Genomic DNA, 21,057 nt, shown 5'->3' with positions numbered 1-21,057 from the left:
ACAGCCACATCACAGCTACCATTTTCTTCTGAAACTGTGACATTTTGATTCATCAGTCCTGTGTTTATTTTTCTACAAAGGCAGCTTATTCAGATGATGTATAAAGAAGGAAAAGGTGGAATGGTCCTTTGAATCTGATGTTTTGTATTTCAAATGCACATCTGATTCTACTAAACTTCATTTTGGTAGGGAAATCTTGCCTAAACCTTCAGAAATTTTGCTCATGTCTAATTATTTTGGGGAAATGAAGCGAGAACTTTTTACCTCTGCATTAATAAGGAAGTGATTAATGACATGTTAGTTATTCACATTAAAATAAGAAGAGAAGCATAAGAAATGAAATTGATAAGATGGTGGCTGTTACTTTTTTTGTTACTTTTTTTTTTTCCAGATGTTGTTTATATTGGACTATGCCCAAAGTATTACTGATATGCATAACAGTCAGAGTTTTTCATTTTTCTTTACAGGTATGTGATCTGTTAAACATGTCTTATGTTGTAATTTAATGGCTCTGAAAAAGGGTACCTTTTGAGATGTCACTTTTAGGAAAGATTGTATCAATGTAGGATTCATTTTGGTGATAAAGCAGAAGGAACAAAAATTGAGTGTGAAAAAAATAAGAAGTCTAATTACCAAATAAAACTTTCTTTTACTAGTTTATTTTCCTGGTCTATGGTTTCTTGCTGCCTGTTTAATGGAAAAAGAGAAATAATGATGTAGAGCAATAATATATCATATTCACACCATCATTCTAGAACTAATGATACACAAGAGATATAAACATCATTCAGCTTTTGGTGAAAGTGCAAATCTGAAATAATTTCAAAACAACACAGAGAATAATTAATGTTGAGGATATTTCGAAATCATATGACTTACAAGGTAATTAATGATAATTGGCTTCCTTGGACCATAGAAGTTGGCATATTTATGTACAATTGTGTGTAAAGTAATATTCCTACTTAATCAGATTTTTCTTCTTAGCACTTTTTTTTCTTTTTTTTCTCTTCTCTTCTCTTCTCTTCTCTTCTCTTCTCTTCTCTTCTCTTTTCTTTCTTTTCTTTTCTTTTCTTTTCTTTTCTTTTCTTTTCTTTTCTTTTCTTTTCTTTTCTTTTCCTTTTCTTTTCTTTTCTTTTCTTTTCTTTTCTTTTCTTTTCTTTTCTTTTCTTTTCTTTTCTTTTCTTTTCTTTTCTTTTCTTTTCTTTTCTTTTCTTTTCTTTTCTTTTCTTCTTTTCTTTTCTTTTCTTTTCTTTTTTCTTTTTTTCTTTTCTTTTCTTTTCTTTTTCCTTCCCTTCCCTTCCCTTCCCTTCCCTTCCCTTCCCTTCCCTTCCCTTCCCTTCCCTTCCCTTCCCCTCGTCTCCCCTCGTCTCCTCTCGTCTCCTCTTTTCTTCTTTTATTTTCTGGATAGAAACAGAGTGCATTATTGTTGTTCTTATGACCAGTAAATGATTTATTTTTCCTTCCTCTCCTCCTCCTTATCTACCTGCTTCAGGGCTGCAATAAGGGACTTTCAAGCAAAGTAATATCTTCTTAATTATTTTCCTTTTTTCCTTCCTTCCTGGCTTCCCAAGCCAGCCTTTGTTACCATAAATATTTTCCTCCCTCATAAAAATATTTTCTGTAACACGCTCTGCCTACAAAATACCACCTTTGGCCAAAGCTTGTAATTATTAAGTTTCCCACTTGCATTAACATAATGTTGATTATATGATGTCCTCGTTCAACCAAAATGTTTTTGTCTATCATGTCATTACCAAACTTTGCAGAGCTATCTTCCAGGCTCAGAAAGAAATATATTAAGCATTTTTTTTTTTTTAGAAAGGATGGAAGTTATAAAATTACCACCAAATAGGAAAGCTCATAGGAACCAAGCATATATTACTAATCTACAGGTTTCTAAGAATTGCACTTCGTAGGCAATTTGATGAGAGGCCTTTGAGAATTTTGTTATTTATAACAGTGTTACAGTTCATTTATATTTTACGCAGACATAAAAAGTCTTATTCCCAATTGCCAAAAAGCAAAAAACAAAAAAACATAAATCAAACAACCCATCTACCCTCACTCCTCTAGTCAACTTATATGAATAGTATGTTATGTATTCCTTAATTTTTAATAGAAATCTATTGGAAATTGTTTGTTTTGCATATGCAAAGTATACCAATCATACTAAACTTAGGAAGATCATAGTAGTTTATTCATTTCTCTGAGAGGCAGGGTTTGTTTCATTGGTTGCATCTCCATGAGTTTTCTTGATTTCCTTTTTTTAAAAAAAAAATATATATATATATTTATTTTTTCCATCCTCTGGGAAAGGCAAGGGAGTGAAAAACTGCATGCGTGTTTATTTGCTAGCTGGGATCAACCTATTATTGTTCGGGATCGAATACTGGGAAAAGAAAAAGTGAAATCTTCAAGAAATTAAATCTAATATAGTCTACCTTAATGTATGGGCAAGCTGTAGACTATTCTTCCCTTGTAGCACAAGTGTGTGCTTATGCCTATAAACACCTATGACACTTTAGTTTGTTCTTATCAGTGAAAAAAAAAAAAACCAAACAAAAAAACAACAAAAAACTTTAATGTTTCATTATAGTGAAATATATACAAATAATTCTTCAATTGTTTTGAGATTTTCTGCTTGAAATAGTAAACAAAGCACACATTGCTCCTGCTTCAGAATTAATCTCCAAAACAGTGACTAACCCCACTCTACGAAGAGTCAGTGTGCAGGCTGGTACAAAACCAAAACCAACACCAACACCAACCTGACCTATGCAGTTCTGTTTTCTTAATTTATGTCCTGTTCCATTCCTAAATGACAGACCAGGACATAGAAAAGACTTTTGAAACTCTTTATTTGCATTAGCAGCTTTTGTTTGCTTATTTGTTTGTTTTTGTATCAACAGTCTATATTGCATTAACAATTTTTTCTCCTTTTCTGTCATTTCTTCAGTCAGTGGACATTATCAAATGATTTTTTTTTTTTTGAAAATGAAAAAAAAATCCCTTCTCCTTCTTTCCTGTTAAAATTAATAATTCTATCCCTCACATACTGTAGCTTGACCTCATAAGAAAGATTGTTTTTTTTCTGTTGAGCACTTATCGCTTCAGAAAACATTACAAAATTATTTATTTAAATGATAGAACAAAGAATTGTTTCACAGATCTTCATGTTGCAAGTTGTCAAGCAGTTCAGTTACGAAATACTATTCTTCCTCTGAATGACAACAGATTACCTTGAATGCAAGGTAAGCAACAAAGCAACAGTAACAAATCCAGGAAAAGTTTTTTTTCTTTTTCTTTTTTTTCCAGAACTTGAAAAAATGCACAAGATATTAGTAACTTTGTGGATTATCAGCACTGTAAGACAGCATGGTCACACAATTCCAGCTGCAAGCTACCAGAAAATCTACACGGGTGAGAAAAGCTAATGTAGGTCTTGGCATTCAGCCTTAGTAAAGATTTGATTGGAGTTTACTTATCCAGCTTGCCATGTAGGTCAGATATTCTGCCAGATGATTTCTTTTTCTCACTGTTTTCTCACAGAAGAGACAAAATTTATCTCAGGAGCATGAAACTAAATCCCAGCATAGCTGATCCACTGTGACACTGTGGCACAGTTGTCAATGGCAGACAAAAAGAAAAATCTCCCTCTGTGTCAATTTGAAAACAGCGGTGGGTATCAGACTGTATTGGTTGAATTCCTGCTTTTCCAGAAGTTGAGTAAGTGTGTGCCTAATACAGGAAAGAAAACAAGAAAGCAAGACATTTTAAAATTAGTTCCTGGGAAACGAGAATTCAGCAGGAAATGAAATGAAAGGTAATTTGATCTGAGCAGAAATAGAAATCGTGACATTCAGAGGTCTCTTGATGAGAATTTACAGTAGAATAGAAGTCATCAGCTTGCTATAAGCATTAATTTAATCAGTGACTGTTTCTCATTACTACGTATCCATCACACCATTATTACTTTTCTGCTTAAAACACATTTGTATACGAATTATTTTTCCGCTTTATTTTTGTAGGACAGTTCATAGAATCATAGAATCAAAGAATATCCCGAGTTGGAAGGGACACGTAAGGATCATCAAGTCCAACTCCTGGCACCACACAGGTCCACACATAAATTAGAATTCAGACCATATGACTGAGAGCATAGTCCAAATGATTCTTAATTAAGGCTTGGTACAGTGACTACTTCTCTGGGGAGCCTGTTCCAGTGCACAACAAGCCTCTCGGTGAAGAACCTGTTCCTAATGTCTAGCCTGAACCTTCTATGCCGCGGCTTGACACCGTTCTCATAGGTCCTATCACTGGTCGCTAAAGAGAACAGTTTGGCACCTGCCCCTCCACTCCCCTCATGACAAAGCTGTAGACCTCAATGAGGTCTCCCCTCAGCCTCCTCTTTTCCAGGCTGAACAGGCCCAGTGACTTCAGCTGCTCCTCATACGTTTTCCCCCCTAGGCCCTTCACTATCTTCGTAGCCCTTCTCAGGACACTCTCCAACAGTTTTACATTCATTTGTGCTGTGGTGCCCAGAACTGCACACAGTACTCAAGGTGAGGCCGCACCAACGCAGAGTAGAGCAGGACAATCCCTACCCTCGACTGGCTAGCAATGCTGTGCTTGATGCACTCCAGGATACGGTTGGCCCTCCTGCCTGCCAGGGCACACTGCTGGCTCATATTCAGCTTGTTATCAACCAAAACCTCCAGATCCCTCTCTGAAGGGCTGCTCTCCAGAGTTTCGTTGCCCAGTCTGTACGTAGAGCCAGGGTTGCCCTGTCCCAGGTGCAGAACCTGGCACTTGCTCTTGTTAAGCCTCATGCAGTTGGTGATTGGCCAGCTCTCCAATCTGTCCAGATCTCTCTGCAAGGTCTTTCCACCCTCAACAGAATCAATAACTCCTCCAAGTTTAGTGTCATCAGCAAATTTGCTCAAAATACCTTCTAGTCCTACATCCAAATCATTTATAAAAACATTGAAGAGGACTGGCCCTAAAATGGAGACTTGGGGGACCCCACTTGTGACCGTTCACCAACTTGATGCAGCCCCATTTACCACAACCCTTTGAGCTCTGCCTGTCAGCCAATTGTTCACCTATCATATGATGATTTTGTCTAGCTATATGCTGGACGTTTTGTCCAGTAGGATTCTATGGGAAACTGTGTCAAAAGCTTTACTGAAATCCAAAAAGATCACATCAGCTGGTTTGCCTTGATCGATCAGATGGGTGATCTTATCATACAAGGAAATTAAATTAGTCAAACAGGACCTAACTCTTTTGAACCCACAGTGGCTGGGACCAATGGCTGCACTGTCCCCCAGGTGTGTTTCAATAACTCCCAGGATAATCTTCTCTGTAATCTTACCAGGCACTGGCGTGAGACAGACAGGCCTGTAGTTACCAGGGTCTTCTTTCTTGCTCATCTTGAAAATTGGTACAACATTTGCTAGCTTCCAGTCTACTTGGACCTCTCCAGATTCCCAAGACTGTTGAAAAATAAATGAGAGAGGTCCCTCAATGACGTCAACCAGCTCTCTGAGCACCTTGGGATGAAACCCATCCGGACCCATGGACTTGTATGGATCTTGGTGGAGCAGCAAATCCCACACACGTTCAGGGTCAGTTGGAAGTTTATCATTCCCACCGTCACGGTCCTCCTGCTCAGGGCACCGAGGGTCCCAAAGCCCAACATTGGTCTTGAAGACGGAGGCAAAGAAGGCATTAAACATCTCTGCTTTGCCTATGTCCTTGTTTGTGAGGTGACCATCTCCATCGAGTAGTAGTTCTATATTTTCTCTGGTCCTCTTTCTTTCTGTTCACATATTTAAGAAAGCCTTTTTATTGTCTCCCACAGACCTGGCCAGCTTCAACTCTAATTGGGCTTTGGCCGCACAAATTTTCTCCCTACAAAGGTGAACAACTTCCCTGTGGTCCTCCTATGTTGCCTGACCCTGCTGCCAGCAGCCATACACTTTCTTTTTGTGCCTAAGTTCCAGTGGAAAATCCCTGGTCAGCCAAGCCAGCCTTCTGCCCTGCCTGCCTGACTTACGATATTTTTGAAATTGCCTGATCCTGTGCTTAAAGACTGACCAGCACTGATGGATGCCAACGCCTTCAGAAGCAGTTTGCCAGGGAACCTTGCTAACTAGTTCCCCGAGCAGCCTGAAGTATGCTCTCCCAAAAGCAGGCCTCAGCGCTCCATGGCGCCGTCACCGCCAGACCCCGGCTCCCGCCCCTGCCCCGTGACGACTCCGGCCCTCGTGATCGAGCTGGGCCGCGGCGGCGGCGCGCACGCGGCTCCTCCCGGCTCCTCGGCTCGGGCTGACCCCGCTGCGCTGCGCTCCGGGACCCGCGCGGCGCCCCCCGGCCCAGCCCGGTCCCGCCCGGTCTGTATGGCGGCTGCGGCGCCCCCGCCTCGGCGCTCCTCCGAGGGGTTAAAATAGTCTGTAAGTTGAAATAGGCTATACAGTTTGTAGTTCACAGATGACCTATGCCGGAAATAAAATTCCAGGAAAGGATTTCTAGTGTGGAACATGTAACCTCAGTTCAGGATTTGGGCTCTGCATTAAAATACCTAGGAGAGAAGAATGGCAAGATGCACACAGTTGTAGTGGTGGATTTGCAAGGCATTTGCAGCTCCTGTGCTATTGCAGAGACTGCAGAGCTACTACAATGCTGCATAAATATATAGGAAAATGGTCTTTGTTTTTGTAACCAAAACTAGCTCAGGCAAAGAACTGTGTATGCTGCTGTACTGAAGCAGAGGAGCAGCACGTTTTGTATATTGTGTACTTACTGTACTTTCATTTATTTATTGATCTAACAAGGCTGTGTATTAGTCATTAGAAGTACATTCCTTCCACGCCAAAGTGGTGTTTTCCTTCCTAGTTCTTATGACGCATTTTGAATACCTTGACTATTTCTCTGTATTTCTGGTGTTACCTGAGCAATCTCAATTATCCGTAGTTATCCATAGGTTTGTGCCCAGTGCACCTCACCAATAAGCACACAGAGTAGGATCCACACAAAGGTTCTGATGCTTTTGCATTTCTGTGGTTTGAATATAAATTTGGTAGAAAAAATAAATGTTTGAAATAACAGTATGAAATTCTTTAATTTATACTGTTTAGCAAAGTTTGGCTTCTATAAGCGGAAATTGTCATTCTGTTAACTGGTAAACTGTGGAAATAGGCATTCTGAAGAAGTTTTTTACTTTTGCTTTTCTGGAGAAAAGTTACAGTTCTGTTGACGTTGATTCAGATAAGAAAACTGTTGATGCATTTTGAAGTCTCACTTAAACTGAAATTATAATGACCATGTTTTCAGAGAAGCATCTGTGTATAGAGAGCAAGGTTAACAATGATATTTACTTCACAAATCTATTGTTACAAGTGTTATATTAAAGTCTAAGTGTGAGTTACAATCTATTAAAATAAAATGGCTACATGAACTTTTCCATTAACTCTTATTGGTCCTAACATGACAATGCCATGGTTAAACTGGCACAGTTTAAATATGTAAAAAGTTTATAGATATTTTTCAGAAAGGACAAATTAAAAAAAAAAAAAGGAAAAAAGAAAGACAGCTTTGACAATAATGCATGCACATACAGAACAGCTCCTACTGATAGAGTATCTGTCATGTGTCTGCTTATTTTGCCCATCACTTACAAGACACGTTGTAAATCAAAACGAGAATGATCTGGAAGGGAAGAGAATTTATTCTGCTGAAACCATTGTAGAACAAATAATGTTATGTGGAAACGAGGTCAAAAATATAAACAAATATTCATATTACTGACCTATATACAGCAGGAAAAATAGATTCTTCTAATTGAAACCATTTATAATGAGTTTTTACTAGAATCACACTCAACGTGGAGGTAATGGAGTAATGGAGGTATTTGATTTTTAATTTACTGAAGGACTTGCTATAAATTTTTTACCAAGACTATCTTGACAAATTGTCATAAATGTTCTAAGAGAACAATATAAAGCCAAATTTACCATTTACTTTGACACAGTAGTGACATTTTTATAGTCTTATATCCTTCATTTATCTAAAACAGATCACTGACCTTTCTTCAAATTTTCCTTCCTTTTGTGTGTGTGACTGAGCTTTAAAATGGATAGAGGAACTGTTTAAAGGAGAATTTGTGTTACTATTACTAAAGAAAAAAATTCAACAAAACAAATTTACTTCTTATATATTTTATTCTTATTATTTTAAAATAGAAACACCTATCAAACATCCCAATATTTCCCTGAAACGAAGACAGGAATCTCATAGAAACACTATTCAACTGAAATGGATTGATGACGAACTGATATCTTCTGATGATGGTGAGCTTTCTGGGCTTGTAGTCATGAATTACTGACGTTTGGAAGTCCTGGATCAGAATTTGAGTCTGACTTCAAGTTAGATTTAGGGAACATCTAGGTCCATGACATAGGGGGCTAGCATGAGTACATTGGTGTCAGTGTTTCTGGAGCTTTACAGAAAGCCTGGAATCTAAAAGGTGTGGAAATGTCATTTTTTTTCAGTGCTGCAGAATCAGTCTGAAATCAGGAAGTCTCAAGAGTTTTCAGGACTGAGGAATGAATAAATATTAAAATCCCCTGTGAAGGTTTCCAGAAGCAGGAATGACTTAAAAGGAAAGGAATTCAGATTAAACCAACAAGAATGTAAGCTTCCTGAAGATTTTCGAGGGTTTTCTCCTACTGTGAAAATTATTATTCTTTTTTTAATATTATTATTTGGGAAATTAGTCCAGCTTCAAATCAAATTTTTAAAATGTTTGCTTCTTCATGAATTGGAAGAATGTCATTCAACTAAGTCTATCTAGGCCCTCATGTGTCTCTGGAAAATGGCTACAGATAAAAACTCAAAGGATTTCAACTGATTACATAGAAGTCAACAGACGTTTTTAGGTGGTTTAAATGGGAGCTGTTCTGAGCTGTAATTGTGTCGTGCAAAATGTTAAATTCCATGTCTCTTCTGTAAACAGACTGGAGGGCAGATACTTTGAGGATAGCATCATGCACAATAGTGCAATTTTGCAAAGACTGAGTGTGTTTTCTAGCAAGACAATTAATGTCCTTGAAAAGAGGAAGGCTTAAACCCCATTTATATGCACTATAAGACTGATCTACAGATTATAGCGTGTCAACACAACAGTTCCTCACTAGAGGAACTGGCTTTCTGTCTTTTAAAAAATTGTTTACAGCTTCAATTGTTCGCATGATCTAAGTATCTTTAGTTGCACTCTGATGTGAAAGAGGACAGCAAAGGAAGTCTTTTGTTTTCTTTTTCTCTTGAGTTTCCAAACTAAACCCCTCCAGTAACAGCTTCATATTTAAGCTTTCTTTCTGTAATAGTGTTGACTAATTTAACAGATTGGGTAGGAGGAAGTGAATTTTTTTGTCCTTTTTGGGGTGTGTGTGAAGGGAATCTGCATAAACTAAATTACCAGCAGGATTTGTTGTGACATTTCCTGATAATTAATATCTTTGCAGAACAAAGATCAACAAAGAAATAATCATATGTGTGTATGTTTCAATTTCTAGGAGAACACATGATAATTAATGCTCCTAATAAGCAAGAGGGGCTTAGCAGAACAACAGGGATTATATTTAAAAACAACTGTTTCTTGAAAAGACTTTTAGCCCTGTTCATGGACCATATCAGCACCTGTAAACACTATAGTGTCCATACTGATGGACATCAACTGTTTTCCCATTCAAACTGTTCTCTACAAAGGATTTTTATAATTTTAATTTCTGTACTTGTTTCCAGCTGCATTTAATTAACACTGGAACATTATCACTTTGGAGATTAAGTACTTAAAGGCAAATACGGTTCCATGAAAACCATTTGTTCTTTACATTAGATAATTGAACACAAGCCTAAAGAAAGTGAAAATTATTGTGTTCATTAATATGTTTTGTACTGTTTCTGTGATTAAAAAGAGATGTACAGCCCCTAGTTTCCAACAGTGAAACTTGTAGACCTGTGAAACAGGATTAAATTTCAGTACCTTTCCTGAAAACTATTTTCCTTTGTATTCTTATTTTAGGTTAGGTATTGTGGATTGAAATTCATGAGACTGGATTAAGTTTTCATTTGTATATCTTCTGAAAAAAAATGAAATTTAGACTAAAGTAACTTTTCTAATGATAAGGAAATAAGATCTAAATTTCAAATCACTGTGACAAATTCTCTCTGGATGTTTGTTTTATGCAGGTATGTTTTGTAATATTAAATGAAATAAAATGCTCAGAAACAAATATTTTGTAAGTTGAAATGAAGCAGTAGTTCTACAAATAAGTCTGAAATTTTGAAACAAGAAAGAAGTAATATCTGTTTTTGAATATGATAGTGTTTTCCTTTAAGCATTAGACTATGTAAAACCAAGGGTAAAGATATGTCTAAAGAAAGCAGATTAGTAATACATTAAAAAATTGTTTTTTCTCTAGTGTTCTAGATGTCCACATTTGATTTCAACATTATAACCATGTGTTTCACAGATAAATACAATATTATTATTTTTTTTTTCCACTTTTTTTTTTAATTTTAGTTTTACTATTGTGTTCTACTGCGGAACAATATGAAGTTCAAAAGAATTCTCTAAGACTTGTGGAAATGCAAATGTTTTGCAGCCTTCACCTAAGCAACACCTGCCACCCCACCTTAATGTATCTATCTTATTAAAGCTGTGAGGCTTATGTCATCATTACTTTATGCAATGTGCATTACAACTGTTTTTGATACTCTTTCCAAATACAACAGGCTTTAAAGATTTCCAGCTATTATAGCTAGGTGAAAAGAATCAGTCACATCTTAACAAGTTCTGATTTAAATACTTACAAATGAAAAAGGTCCATTTTGACCTCTGTGAAATGCAACCAATTTAAAGGCATAATACTTTTTTTTTTTTCCCAGACTATTCCAGCAGCTACTATTTCTTTTAAAATTGATTAAAAAATAAAACACATTTGAATAAAAATTTGTATATAATTCAGGAAACATTTGACACATCTTATTTACTTCAGAAAGATTATTTCCATGGAGGCTTAAAATGTGCTAACTCCTTGAGGAGGAAGACATAAAACATAATTTGTAAATCAAAATCTTCTGCAAATGTAAACAGAAATTGTCTGTGGAGCAAAACCCATTATAGAGTTTCTAAAAAATTTCCCCAGTGCTGAAACATTTTTAAAAATGACTGTCTTTTAAGTGCCTAAAATGGTAACTAACTGTTGGATACCTGGTTATGCACTTTTTTTGGAAAGTCACTTTATGAATATCCCTGGTTCTCAATGGCATGATAAGCTGGACTGATTCTGTGACTTCCTGTGGGTTTTTGTTTGTTTGTTTGTTTTTGTTGTTTGTTTTTTTTTACAACTGCTTAGTACTCTGTGAAATACTATTAAATTAAAAGGAGATTTTAAATGCATCAAAGCATGCTAATCAGTGCTCGTATATTACAATTTTACAGAGCAAGTTTCCTAATGACTGCATAATGTGTTTGTACTGCAATGTGATTTCACTTCAGTTTTTTTGAAAGCTTAATTGTGCACAGCTGCCTGGATTTTGATGATGGACAGATGATACTTAGTGACTTCCTACTTATCTAGTGTCCAGAGGGACCTGAAGTGTATTTTAACTTGTTTACTTCAATTTAGTTCTGATAAGAGGGACTGGGCTATCATCAGCCACTAATGATTTCGTGCTGTGATTTTACCTTGTGTGCCAATTAAATGCTAAACGAGTGTGAACCAGTATCAGGATTGTGGAAAATTTATTATGCATATTATATAAGAGTGTATTATTAATAGTATTCCATGTTTATAGAGCTTCCATCATGTAGGGATCTCAAATCCACTTAAAAAGTCTGGGACATTCAGTTCTCTAAAAGGAAACTGAGAGACTCTGGAAAAAAACATTTAAATTTATGCAACAAAACCTGAACTAAATCTAGGATTACTACATTTATACACCTCTTTAGACACTAAACACATTTCCAAAGACTAAAACTTGCTAAGTATTAGGCTGTTTGCTAGAAATGGCTATTGCAATGAATAGTAAAACATAAAGATACAATCTTTACAGTGGAAATAAAACTGTCATTAATGCTTCTTTGTGTAACTTGTAAAGAATAGGAAGTTCTTGTGTAATCCAAGGCTCTGGTGATCAGGTTCCTGCAATATATGTCAAGTCAGCTATGGATACTGATGACAAAGTCTTTAACTAATGATTTATATTTATATGAATAATGTTTTATTTGAAATACCTATCACTGGGGATAAAGTAAAACATTTCATTTTGGTGGAAAAAGTTGTGACCGGTTTTGATGCAGCCACGTGCTGCAGGTGAGCGAGGGATCACGGCGGGCAGGCACTTTTCTGCATCAAGGCCACTTGAGGCAGCCAAGGGGGCCGCCACGACCCGGGGGCCCTTTCTAGGGCAGCTGATGAGGCTTGGGAGAAGCCCCCCAGCTGTACAAAGGCAGCCCCTAGGGAACGTAAGCGACCAGGAGCACGTTGAACAGCGTGGGCAAACAGGGCATGGTGCGTCAGTCATGGCATGGCACGGCAGTTTGTGCAGGCAGGGCTAGCAGGGAGGGCTGAGGATCCCTCCTCACTCAGGAGACTGGCTCACCTCAGCTGCCTCCCAGACACCAAATGTAGCCATGGTCACCGCCAGGTGGCAAGTGCTCACCAAAGAGCTCACCAAAAAGACCGTGGCAACCCAGACCGAGTGCCTGCCCAAAAATGTGGCTGTTAGGTCTCTGCCTGCAGGGAGTGCCTGAGCCTGTTGCTGCCAATAGAGGGTGGCAGAGATACTGCCTGCGTGAGGTGCGAGCAGGTGGAGGATCTGGTCAGCCTGGTGGCAGAGCTCAAGGAGGAGGTGGAGAGATTAAGGACTGTCAGGGAGTGTGAGCAGGAGTTAGATTGGTGGAGTCACTCCCTGCCATGCCTGAGAGAAAGGCACTTCGGCGACACACCCCTAATAGTGGGGGACCCCCTGGCCTGTCACTCTCAGGCAGAGGGAGGGGACCTGAGAGATGGAGAGGAATGGCAATAGATCCCTGCTTGGTGTCACAGGTGAGTCTCCTCCCTACCTGCCTCACCGCTGCAGGTGCCCTTACACAATAGGTTTGAGGCCCTGGAGCTCGAGGGACAGGGTGGTGAGGATGTGGGGGAAAGTCCACATAGGAGAATGTCTAGCACAAGCAAGTCAACTCCACACCTCAAGACTTCCTCCACCAAGAAGGAAAGAAGGGTAATGGTCGTAGGTGACTCCCTTCTGAGGGGAACAGAAGGTCCCATATGTCAGCCAGCCCCTACCCATAGGAAAGTCTGCTGCCTCCCTGGGGCCTGGGTCAGGGACATTACCAGAAAACTTTCTGATCTTGTTCTCCCCTCCCATTATTACCCCTTAGTGATAATTCAGGCTGGCAGTGATGAAATAGCTGAGAAAAGCCTGAAGGCTATCAAGAGGGACTTCAGGGGACTGGGGCATTTACTGGATGGAGTAGGAGTACAGGTGGTGTTTTCCTCTATCCCTTCAGTGGTGGGGAGGGATACTGAGCAGACCTGGAAGGCCTGCCTCATCAGTACATGGCTGAGAGGCTGGTGCCATCGCAGGAATTTTTTGTTTCATTTTGTTTTTTGATCATGGGGAGGTTTACTTAGCACCTGGCCTGATGGCTGCAGATGCGTCCCACCTGTCTCAAAGGGGAAAAAGGACTCTAGTCCACGAGCTGGCAGGGATCATCTAGAGGGCTTTAAACTAGGTACAAAGGGGAACAGGGGGGAAATGAGGCTCCATAGAGATGAGCCTGGGGGGGCAGTCCCAGGGTTGGGGGTGAGAGCAGTAGTGCAACTGAAGTGCATCTACACTAATGCATGCAGCATGGGAAACAAACAGGAGGAGCTGGAAGCCATTGTGTGGCAGGCAAACTATGACCTAGTTGCCATCACTGAAACGTGGTGGGACCACTCCCACAACTGGAGTGCTGCAATGGATGCCTACAAGCTCTTCAGAAAGGACAGGCAACTCAGGAGGGGCCGTGGCATGGCTCTCTGTGTTAAAGAGTTTTTCGATGCTGTTGAGCTCGGGGTTGGGAATGATAAGGTAGAGTCCCTGTGGGTAAGGATCAGGGGGTTGGCCAACACGGCAGACATCCTTGTGGGGGTCTGTTACAGACCGCCAAACCAGGATGAAGAGACAGATGAGGCATTCTGTAAGCAGCTGGTGAAAATCGCTCAATCGCCAATGCCTGTCCTCATGGGGGACTTTAACTTCCGAGACATATGCTGGAAATACAGTACAGCCCTGAGGAAGCAGTCTGGAAGATTCCTGGAATGCATGGAAGACAGCTTCCTGACTCAGCTGGTTAGTGAGCCTACCAGAGGGGGTGCACCACTAGACCTGCTGTTCATGAAGAGAGAAGGACTGGTGGAAGACGTAGTAGTCAGGATATGTCTTGGGCAGAGTCACCATGACATGGCAGAGTCCTCTATTCTTGGTGAAGTCAGGAGGGGCATCAGTAAAACTGCTACCCTGGACTTTCAGAGGTCAGACTGAACTGTTCAGGACACTGGTAGGAGGGTCCCTTGGGAGCCAGTCCTGAAGGGCACTGGGGTCCAGGAAGGCTGGATGCTCCTCAGGAAGGAAGTCTTAATGGCACAGGAGCAGGCTGTCCCCGTGTACCATAAGATGAGCCAGCAGGGAAGAAGACTAGCATGGCTGAACACAGAACATTTGCTGTGTGTCTGGAAGAAAAAAAGAGTTTATGTCTGGTGGAAGAAGGGGCAGACAACTCAGGGAGAGTACAAGGAAGTTGCTAGCGTATGCAGAGGCAAATTCAGGAAGGGTAAAGCCCAGTACAAGCTCAATCTGGCCACTATGGTTAAGGATAACAAAAAATGTTTTTATAACTACTTATTAACTTCTATTAACGGCAAAAGGAGGGCCAAGGAGAATCCCCATCCTTTACTGGACGCAGGGGGGGGAACACGACTACTGAGGTTAAGGAAAAGGCTGAGGTTCTTAATGCCTTCTTTACATCTGTCTTTACTAGCCAGACCACTTATCCTTGGGATACTCAGCCTCCTGACCTGGAAGTCTGGGACAGGGAGAAGAAAAACCCCTGAACAGTTCAGATGGAAACAGTTAGAGACCTGCTGCTCCACCTGGACTCTCACAACTCCATGGGGCCAGATGGAATCCACCTGAGGGTGTTTAGGGAGTTGGTGGATGTGATTGCTGGGCCACTTTCCATCATCTATCGGTGGTCATGGTCATCTGGAGAGGTCCCGGATGACTGGAGAGTTGCTAATGTGATGCCCATCTATAAGAAGGGTCATAAGGAGGACCTGGGGAACTACAGGCCTGTCAGCCTGACCTTGGTGCCAGGAAAGGTGATGGAACAGCTCATCTTGAATGCAATCACACAGCATATGTGGGACAACCAGGGGATCAGGCCCATTCAGCATGGGTTCATGAAAGGCAAGTCCTGCCTGACCAACCTCATCTCTTTCTATGACCGGGTGACCCGCCTGGTGGATGAGGCAAAGGCTGTTGATGTAGTCTACCTGGACTCCAGCAAGGCCTTTGACGCGGTCTCCCACAGTATTCTCCTGGAGAAGCTGGCAGCCTATGGCTTGGACAGAATATACTCTTTGCCGGGTTAAAAACTGGCTGGATGGCTGGTCCCAGAGAGTGGTGGTGAATGGAATGAAATCCAGCTGGTGACCAGTCACCAGTGGTGTTCCCTAGGGGTCACTGTTGGGGCCCATCCTCTTTAATATCTTTATTGGTGACTTGAATGAGGGAATTGAGTGCACCCTCAGTAAGTGTGCGGATGACGCCAAGTTGGGGGGAATTGCCGATCTGCCGGAGGGTAGGGAAGCCCGTCAGAGGGACCTGGACAGGATGAATCAATGGGCAGAGGCCAGTGGGATGAGGTTCAACATGGCTAAATGATGGGTCCTGCACTTTGACCACATCAATCCCATGCAATGCTACAGGCTTGGGGCAGAGTCGCTTGAAAGCTGTACAACGGTAGAGGACCTGGGTGTGCTAATTGATGCTCGCATGAACAGGAGCCGGCAGTGTGCCCAGGTGGCCAAGAAGGTCAATGGCATCTTGGTTTATATAAGGAATAGTGTAGCCAGCATGACCAGGGGGGTGATCGTCCACTTGTACTCTGCTCTGGCAAGGCCGCACCTCGAGTACTGTGTTCAGCTTTGGGCCCCTCACTACAAGAAGGACATCGAGGTGCTCGAGCGTGTCCAGAGAAGGGCTGCAAAGCTGGTGGAGGACCCAGAACACAAGTCCTATGAGGAGCGGCTGAGGGAACTGGGGTTATTTAATCTGGAGAGGACGAGTCTCAGGGATGACCTTATTTTTTCTCCAACTCCCTGAAAGGAAGGTGTGAGGAGCTGGGGGTCGGCCTCTTCTCACGGGTAACTAGTGATATGACCAAAGAGAATGGCCTCAACTTGCACCAGGGGAGGTTTAGGTTGGAAACTAGGAGACATTTCTTCTCAGAAGGAGTTGTCAGGCACCGGAAGGGGTTGCCCAGGGAAGTGGTGGAGTCACTGTCCCTGGGGATGTTTAAGGAAAGGTTGGATGTGGTGCTTAGGGACATGGTTTCGTGGGTGATACTGGTAGTAGGGTGATGGTTGGACCAGATGATCTTGCAGGTCTTTTCCAAGCTTAATGATTCTATGATTGCGTAAAAACAGCAATTTTGCAGAACAAAACTCAATTCTAATTTGGAATCTGAGGATATGGGGCATACTTTTTAAAAACATTTATCTGGCAGTCGTTTAAAGAGTAAATATGTGGTCATTGAAATGGTGGTGAGATTTATATTTATTTCACTTATAGTAGTTGAAGCTTTCATAAGCAAAATGTTTAGAGTACATAGACATCTATAGATGTTCACATTTTTGTGTTTTTTTTGTTTGTTTTTGTGTGTGTTGTTTCAATACCTTTTCTGAAGAAATTCATTCATCTGTCTACTGAAGCACCACTTTCTCTGAAGATGTAATTGCAAAGCACCATATTTAAGGTAAGCAGCTGGCTGAAAGCAGGCCTTTTCCAAGAAGCATAAAACAAGTCAAATAAGTCAGTCTATCACAGAATTTAGAAACCTTTTACTAGGAAATTATTAGACAAATAATTACTAGAAAAGATTGGGTTAATACAGAACTACCTCAAAATGTAACCAGTAACAATTAAAGAAAATTGTAATTGTACATTCTGTAACTTATCTGAATTGATATAATTTAATTGCAACAGATGAAAATTGAGAAAATATTAATGCGGCTACAGAGATGATGAACTCTTATGCAACACTGCTTGTCAGTCACAGAATAATTGAAACATGAAAATTATTTCCTAATAATATTCTCAGTCAGTAGATATGAAAGCAAATTAAGTTTAATTTCCTTTTGGCTGATATATAGCATAAGTTAAATAAGTGAGATATCAAATCTGATGGTTAGTCCAAGCATTTTTCAGTATATTTCAGGTCTCACATTGAAACTCTTGTGATTTCAACGGATTGTTGTACCACGTTGATGTGGTATGACAGGCCTCTGGGAACCTCAGAGACCCAACTGGATGGCAAAAATCACTTGCAAGATAGGTAATAATGTGGATTTGTTGCTACATCTTTGGTGTTTCAAGCTTTCTGTTATTTATTTTTGTTTGTGGTGTTGGTTTGTGTACTTTGCAATGTTTTTGGAGGCCATCTGTTCTCTACTTTGGCTAGACTGTTTCTAGACATAATGCTGATCCACCGTCAAGGCAGTGGTCTCTATGAGACAATTTGCTTAGAAGTTTATGTGGAATGACTGAGGTTACAGAATAAATATATCTGGTTGTTTTATTTTCATGAGTTCTCTGGCAGTGTCTCTAAATTGATTGTCTGAAGCCAAAGTCCAGAGGTGAGTTCAGAAAGGACTGAGCACTTTAGAGCACAGTAGCTTTTTTAATGTAGGGCAAATAGAAGGACATTTCTAGCGTCAATATATCATCCAGGCAAGACATTGTTTGCATCTGCCCACCTCTAACTGACTAGATTATTCTCATGTGGAATTCATACCAATAGGGGAAAAACTGTACTTTTTGTAACGTTTTCAAGGAGGACACCAGAGGGTGAGAAAAACCTCTAAGACAATTACTAAATCAATTAGCAAAACAATTGCCTGTTTATGCTGACAAACTAATGCAAAAAAGTAAAGTACAATGAAAACAATAGCCCCTTGAAGTTAAAAGGGATGGTGAAAGACAGACACGGACCTCTGAAACTGCTTAAATGTTTGTACTTGAGGTAGAATCACTATGTGGAGTGGCCAAGCCACCAGCTAGGGTATGACACCTTCCCAGATGGGACACTAGTGTCCTGGACAAGTGTTTTCTGTGTCTATGATGCTGATCTAAACTGGACCAAGGGGTAGGGCCTTGGTTGGTGTGTTGTATGCAGGTGAGTGTGTTGTAGAACACAAATTTTAGAATAGAAATCACTATCCTGCTCAGTACATAATGTTTAGATTTTGTGTTACTTAGTGGTGTGGTCTGTTCTTGTTGCCACCCATCTAAACTACTCTCTGATGACTGAACAGAAAAAAAAAATGAGGTGCATTGGTTGTGAACATAGAAATTATTCTTGCTGCTTTGGGATTATTGCAATTGTGTTGGCATGTGCATTGAATAGTGAGATTTCTGTTTTGATCTGTGTATTGGATGCACTGGGATCTCGGGTAGGGACTGGATGCACATTGCAAGTGATGCATAAATAATGCATTAACTCTCTTTATATCACTCATTCTAATTCAAAAATGACATTGGGTCATCTGTCAAATCTGCACAGAACTGGAAGTTTTGCTTCAGATTTCAGTTTAAATGCAAATTTCATGTTGTGTGGGAACATGTTCTGAAGCTCATTTTGAAGTAAATTAGATAGCTGTCCGTTAACCTCAATCAGAATTGTTTCTGGCCTGTCTCCTTTCCAAAATGCAGAATCTTAAACAAGATTTTGCATTTAAATGCAACTATCAGTATAAGATTTTTATTCTTCCAGTGTAACTAGTGAGATGTAAATGAGAACTGTCTGTATCTACCGGTGTCTGACTTCCTCTTTTGAATATTTTAATTTACTAGGTTAAAAATAAATTACAATGTTCTATTTGCTTCATCAGATTGTGCATATTAATTCACCTATTCTACAATGCTTACTGCTAAATAAAATTGATTTACTTTTCATTTGCATAGTCAAGTATTTAAGTAGCTTTTGGCTATTCATAATCACTCTTGAAAGGAGTTGAAACTGTGGTCAGTACAGTATTTTCTTATTTACAGGTAGTTCAAGTGTAATGAGTATGCACTAATATTTATTGAAATGCAATTTTTCTGTTCAAGAAAGAAGTGGAAGACCTACTACATTTTTGTACCCTTTTAAACACTAGTTCTTTGTTCTTTTGTCCTGTGTATTTGCGACATTTTCTTTTTAAAGCTGAAACATCTCGGAAGGCAAATGTACTCTGTAGACCCTGTGCTAGTCAAAGAACTGTCTTTTTGTTGTTTCTTCCGGAAACTGTGCTTTGAAAGAAATCACTGTTGTAGAACCAATTAGGTTCTTTAAGTACATCATTTCTCAGTCACTGGAATAATGAATTCCATTTGCTCAAAGGGTTGCATTCACCCTTCAGTGGCAAGACAAACAAGAATTCATTGCCACAGCTAGGCAACCAGAATTATTTATGCATTCTTTTCAGAATCTTTCTTTTTTCATCTTTATTGGAATTCACCACAAAGATTATTGTTTAATAAGGGGGAAGTTCAATTGACGCCAAATAAAAAAGCACAAGTCTTTTAAACCAGAGTATATTTTTCAGAAGTGTCTTATTTGTCAAGCTGTTGCAAATTTGCCTTTTATTTTATTTTTGTTAGTTAAAATTAAAATGAATTATCTGTTTTCTTATTTATTTTTTTTCCCATTTTGAAAAAGTTTTCTGGACAGAGAAAAAAATTAAACTTTGGTTCTCAAAAGCAAGACATTTTAAAGTATATTTAAAGGTGTTCACAGGATGAATCACCATCCTCAAACTTTTTCCTTTTTTCCCATTTTAGCCTTGGTAAGATTGTCAGGGTCTACTATACCTGCTTAGATTTATTAGAAAAACAAAACAAAACAAAACATATATATATATATGCCTAAGTCAGGGTTCATTGCATCATAATCAAACTTCTGGAAATGAAATTTGCGCCTGAACTGCAGTCATCTGACTACCTCAAGTAGCTATCTAAATCATAGAACCATTGAATCATTAAGGCTGGAAAAGACCTTCAAGACCCTACCACCAGTATCACCACTAAACCATCACAGAATCACAGAATCATCTAGGTTGGAAGAGACCTCCAAGATCACCTAGTCCAACCTCTGCTGTTGGCCTTCTTGGTCACCTGGGCACACTACTGGCTCATGTTCACATGAGCATCAATGCTAAAATGAAAATGTAATTATAGCATTTGCTTGTTTTCAGCTTGTTATTTATACATATTATTTATGAGTCAGAGTTCACAGAACATGTAGTTAATAGCAAGATCGTTTTGTAACGTTAGAGTCTTTTTCATCTACCTTGAAACTTCCCAGTAAATTTAGTTAGGTAGAGCAGCTACAGAAAACACAGCAAATGATATTGGTTTTCTAATAAAGGTTAGTTGAATTTTAGAACTTAATAAAAGTAACTTTCTAAATATACTTCTCCACAGTTTGACGTTGTATTTTGCTCATTTTAATTTAGAGATTTATTTATATAATTGTAACAAATAAATGCCATAGGAGCTTGTGTTACATTTTTTTGTTTTAGGTAGACATTTGTGAAATATCTATCCTTACTATACTGAGTTTAGATAAGTTATCAAAGCTCCAAAATCAGACTAGGGAGGGACACGATTTATAATTTATAGAATGCATATAGGAAAACCCTTAAACTCTGATTAGGATAAAGGACGTGCTTGTGTCAA

General features: G+C 39.5%; 1 protein-coding gene and 1 long non-coding RNA gene across 13 annotated transcripts in view; one reads left to right on the top strand and one right to left on the bottom strand.

Moving 5' to 3' along the window:
• Positions 1–1,053: 1,053 nt before the first annotated feature.
• Positions 1,054–6,236, bottom strand: LOC310903297. The gene is made up of 3 exons (XR_014587441.1): positions 6,100–6,236; positions 5,375–5,495; positions 1,054–3,738 (listed from the first exon to the last, which is right to left on the bottom strand). It is a non-coding gene; the product is annotated as an uncharacterized lncRNA (long non-coding RNA).
• Positions 6,237–6,316: 80 nt separating this feature from the next.
• LOC310903296 (uncharacterized protein) overlaps positions 6,317–21,057 on the top strand; it is a 92,074-nt gene continuing 77,333 nt past the window's right edge. For 6 of the 12 annotated variants that reach the window (XM_083846222.1, XM_083846226.1, XM_083846220.1 and 3 more), the window contains exons 1-4: positions 6,317–6,455; positions 8,244–8,351; positions 17,027–17,095; positions 17,548–17,674. The gene's annotated coding sequence lies outside the window, so the exon portion shown is untranslated. Of the gene's footprint in view, positions 6,456–8,243; positions 8,352–8,552; positions 8,694–17,026; positions 17,096–17,547; positions 17,675–21,057 lie in introns of all 12 variants that reach the window. The other 6 variants (XM_083846223.1, XM_083846228.1, XM_083846225.1 and 3 more) reach the window with 3 other exon arrangements.

This window comes from Anser anser (genome assembly GCF_964211835.1).
Source record: "Anser anser genome assembly, chromosome: 8".
Lineage (NCBI taxonomy): Eukaryota > Metazoa > Chordata > Aves > Anseriformes > Anatidae > Anser > Anser anser.
Note: the sequence above shows the minus strand (reverse complement) of the source record. Positions and strands in the feature narration are given on the sequence as shown.